The following is a 5,479-nucleotide window of genomic DNA, read 5'->3' as shown; positions in this document are numbered from 1 at the left end:
AAGAGAAATCAAGGTTAATTCTTAATCTTCGGTTTGATAGAGAATGACATTTCCAATCATATTTGCTTCTATTTGATTATTTGTATTAAAGACTTCAAAAATGTACATCACCCAATGTAGGTGGAATGTTTTTGAATACAAGCTATAGTTGTAGTGGTGTTGACCCACAACCATATATTCTTTTTAGATGGGATTGTAAAATCACTAATTACTTTCCATATCCTCATGTTCTTAAAATTATAAGTCCCATCGTGATCATTTATTGTATTAATTCTAGATTCCTTTGGCTATTTCCCCTCCTTTTAATGCCTAAAAAAAATAGTTTTTTTTGCATATTATTCTATATTGAAATAAATATAATATAATATAATATGTGGAGTTTTAGTCATTATTTTAGCCGTCTAATAGGTTTCATTTTTTTTTTCTTTTTTACAGAAGATGAGAGGATGAACGATGGTATTTGATGCACTAGGATTCTAAAAAATTTTCTAGAAAATGATCAAAATGGTCATTTAACTTTTTATGAAGGACTTGAATGATATCAAAATATATTAAATGACTATTTTGGTCCCTTAACTTTTTGAAAAAGAATCAAAATAGTCTCATTGTGAAATTCTTTTATTTCATTTTTAAAGAGTTGAGGGAACAAAATGATCCTTTAATATAGTTTGAATCTTCATGATATATATATATATAGGGGAAACTCACAGAGGGTCCTACGCGTTGATATAATTCAAAATTACAAGTCCTTAAGGGGACATTCAGCTCACTAATGCTCGAAAGAGCTACAAAATATAAAGAGAAAGAAAAACCTAAGAGCGAATTATCCCCATCTATATCAAATACAAAATTTCGTAGATACAATCTAAGGCGACGCTGAAGAAGCTTCCTAAAAAGAAAGACTAAATCTTATGCATTCAGCCCAGTCTTTCCACAAAAACCTAGCTTTAAAGCTACAAAAATCCTGCAAAAAAACACAAAGAAACCAAAAAATTTTGCAGTAATCAAAGAAAATTGCTTCAAAACCTTACCGGAGTAGCAGTTATGCAAATAATCCCAAGCTTGACTAATGATGTACCATCTAACAAAACAAATTTCCTCAATCCAATTAGAAATACCACAACAACTGTTAAAATAAATAATAGAACAAACCTGATACCACAACCTCAAGTAACCAAACAGTAAACCGATAGCCTTGAAATAAGGCTCAGGAATAACCATTTTGAAAGGGTCCCAGAAACTAATCCACCACTGGTAAAACGCACCTTCAACATCCCGCAAAACAGAGAAAGCAGCATCACAAAACCCCAGCAAAATGCCAACCGCTCCAAAAAAACTAAAAAAACATAAAAACAGAACAACAAAGAAATAAAGCACTCAGAACCAGACAGAAAAAAAAACAACTCAACCCAACCTGATGTAGGGAAGACCAATTTTTTCAAGCTTAATCAAACCAGTTAACAGACGAGGCAAATTATCATTCCCAAACTCCACCTCATTGTCCATTTTACAGCCAAATTTGGCTAACCAACCAGCACACGCATTTCCTTCCCTCAAAACATGTTTAATAGAACAATTCAGATTAGATATCACCATACGAATCGTTCTAATAAGGTAGAAAAACTTAGGATAAAAAACACTATCATTTTTAAATATCTGAATTAATAACATAGCATCCACTTTAATATCAACATTAAAATAACCCCTTCTTTGACAAATTTCCAGACCCTTAGCTAACCCCATAAGCTCAGTAAAAATGACTTTACACGGATATAAAGGGCCCGCATAAGCCATCATCACCTCGCTAGAACTATCACAAACAGTACCTCCCATTCCCGCAGAAGAGGCACCCACAGAACCATCCGTATTAAGTTTAAGCATATGCTGCAAGGGTTTTAACCATCTAACAACCCTCTCACTTCTCATCAAATTATCATTCTCCAAAGAAATACTGAGAAAAATAGCAAAATAATCATAATTTCTGAAATTTTTTCCTTTAATAAGATTGGAAAAGAAGCTTTGAATAATCTTATTATTCACATTAGTAATAATGACATTGGCATTCGTTTTAACACCATTATGCTTAACATCATTCCTAGCCTTCCAAATGAACCACAAAATAAGCATGGGCAGTAAATTAAGAATGTGACCTTTAGAACTATTCATCCACTCCCTAAGCATAGTAAGAACATTGTAGTTACTAGAAACAGAAAGCACCTTATTAACAGAATTAGCAAAATAACTCCAACAGAAAGCACCTTATTAACAGAATTAGCAAAATAACTCCAAACCGTTTGAGCAATAGAGCTATTAATAAAGACATGATCAATACTTTTAATATTGAAACAACACTGACATTTAGAAGGGATAGAAAAACCTTTATTCCAGAGACGATTGTCAACCGGCAAAAAACCCTTAATGCATCTCCAAGCAAGAATGCAATAAGAAACCGGAATATTATTGTGCCACAAAGCCTTGTAAATAGTAGAGCTAACAGCCTTTACTCTAATCACATCCCACACGATATTAAGTTTAAAAAGCCCATTAAAAGACCTATTAAAGAGAATACAATCAGTATCATCCAGTTGTAAAGGAACGCTCAATATTTGGTGTAAAAGCTCATTGGGTAAAATTTCACTAAGTTTAGTAATATTCCAGTTACCATTCTCAATGTAATCATTAACTTTAGTGTTGACCAAAGTATGAGTGTTAAGCAAAATCAATAGAACCATTGCCCAACTAGTTATCTAGCCAAATAAAATATCACCTTTTCCCATGCCCCATTGAATAAATTGATCAGCTTCCCAGCTAATCTTGCACAACCTTTTCCAAACTAAAGAATCAGTATTTTTGAACTTACAAAACATCATATGCGCTTCCTTGCAGTACTTAGCATGCATAAACTTAGCCCATAAGCTATTTTTAGCTCTAAAAGAAAACCATAATTTTTGAGAAAAAGCATGAACCATATCCAAAAAACTCTTGCAACCTAAACCACCTTCATTTAATGGACCACACATTTTATGCCAAGAAGCCCAATAAATGCATGAGTGATCACCTTTAGCTCCCCAAAAAAACTTATTAATCAATCTCTCCAATCTCAAACAAATAGTAGGTGTAGGATGAAGAGTATGAAATAGAAAGATAGGAATAGAGTTTAACACATGTTTAATCAACACCAGTCTACCACCAAAAGAAAGAAAGTTCGTAGTCCAATTAGTAATTTTACTTTGAATAGCAGTGAACAAACCCTCAAAAATACTAGCTTTTTTCCTAACTTTAAAAATAGGAGTGCCCAAATACTTGATTGGTAAAGAAGAACAGTTAAAATCACACAACCTTTTAATATCATTAATCTTGCCCTGACTAATAAAATTAGCAATAATAAAATTAAAATAATTCTTATTTATCGAGAGCCCACTCATATTTTGAAAACCAACAAGAAATTTGACTAAGATTTTAATATTATTTAAACAGCCATTAGAGAAAATGATAAAGTCGTCAGCAAAACTGAGATGAGTAATAGGAATACCACCCATCGTATGGTAAAGGAGAGACGGATGCCTTATATATAATTCCTCCAATCCCCTGACAAATAATCAACAGCAATAATGAACAATGTTGTGGACTAGAATATACGCGGTGATAGAGTTTTAATTGTTCGTCTTAGCGTTATACGGATATCCAGTTCACACACAGAGAACACAAGATTTTTTGCGTAAAAAACCCTTAAAAGGGGAAAAACCATGGGGCCTAGCCCAGTTGAAAAGATTTCACTAGAACTTGAGTTGGTTACAATGGGCTGATTCGTCTCTAAAGACGATCAGATTACAAGTAACAATTGTACAATTGAAGTCCGAGTGTCGAGTAATGAATAGAAAAGAAATAATTTTCAATACTGTTTTTAACAGGTAAAATAAAATCTTAGTTAAAACCAAATAAAGATAAGGTCTTATATAAAAAATTCCAACTCAGGTTATCATAAGCTTTAGTAATGTCCAATTTAAAGATAATGTTACCCCCTTTGACTTTAGCGTTAATGTCATGAGTAATCTCTTGAGTAAGCAGCACATTATCAAAAATACTTCTACCTTTCACAAAACCAGTTTGGTTTTGAGAAATAATTCTAGGTAAAATATTAACAAATCTAGAACAAATGATTTTAGAAATCAGCTTATTAAAGAAAGAACATAAACTAATAGGTCTAAAATCATTCCACTCATTAGTAAGCTCCTTTTTGGGAATTAACACAATATTAGTAGAAGAGAAGAACTTGATGTAAGGATTACCCGAGAAGAACTCCTTGACAGCTTCCAAGATATCCAACTTGGTGATATGCCAAGTTTTAACAAAAAAATTAGTAGTAAACCCATCCGGACCCACAACAGAATCAACATTCATCATTTGCATAATATTCCAAACTTCCTCCTCTAATGAAGGTTTAGTTAACATAATATTATCACTATCAAAATGCAAGAAGGAACAATATGAGGATTAACAATGGGAGAAGTGTGACAATTATTATTGAAAATGTTCATGAAATGTTCGACCCCCGAGTTAACAATAGAATCCTCCTCCTCCAAAATCATACCTTCTTTATCCATAATTTTAAAAATATGGTTCCTGTTTTTTTTCTTATTGGACATAGCATGGAAAAACTGAGTATTTCTATCACCATCAACCATAAATTTGGTAGTAGCTTTCTGTTGCCAATAAATATCTTCTTGATCATGAAGAGCAAAAAGCTTGATCTTGGATGCGTGACAAAATTAGTGAGGAAAAATTAAAGATTGTTATTTTTAATTATAGAAATATCTATTGAAGATAAGATGACTAAAAATAAACTCAAGTGGTTTGAATATATAAAATGAATAGTAGATATTGATAAAATTAGTATTAGATGAATAAGAAGGAAAATGAGTAGACTTAGGGTCTATTTTATAGATAGAAGTTGTCCCAAGTGATTTGCAAAGACTAAATTTAACACCTCAAATACCACTCAATTGATCAAATGGCAAATAAGGATTCATAGTGTCATCCCAAATACATGGTATAAGTGAATGATGATAGTAGTTCATCATATGCTCCTGAAGTAGGGACCTATGAAAATATAAAAACCTTTAAAAAGATCTGTAGTAGGTTAGGAGGATGATGGAAACATGATGCTAGTTTAGTAAGCCACAACATCTACATCTGTTTTGATTTGCAAGGTGATCGAAGCTACTACTACTTTAATGGGTTTAAAAGATCCATGGGGATTGCTCGACACATGTCAGTTAATCTTGAGCTTTTTTTTGACTTGTGTGATGGTATGCAATGAGTGTGTTAATTCCTATTTTTAAGAATAAAGGTGATTCCAAGATTGTGCGAATTATAGAGGAATTAAGTTAATGTGTCATACTTTAAAACTATGGGAGCGAGTTATGAAGCATAGGTTGCGGTGTGATACCAATGTTTCTCAAAATCAATTTGGATTCAT

Source organism: Dendrobium catenatum, unplaced genomic scaffold, assembly GCF_001605985.2.
Source record: "Dendrobium catenatum unplaced genomic scaffold, ASM160598v2 fragScaff_scaffold_896, whole genome shotgun sequence".
In the NCBI taxonomy this organism is placed as follows: domain Eukaryota; kingdom Viridiplantae; phylum Streptophyta; class Magnoliopsida; order Asparagales; family Orchidaceae; genus Dendrobium; species Dendrobium catenatum.
This window is presented reverse-complemented; position numbering follows the sequence as displayed.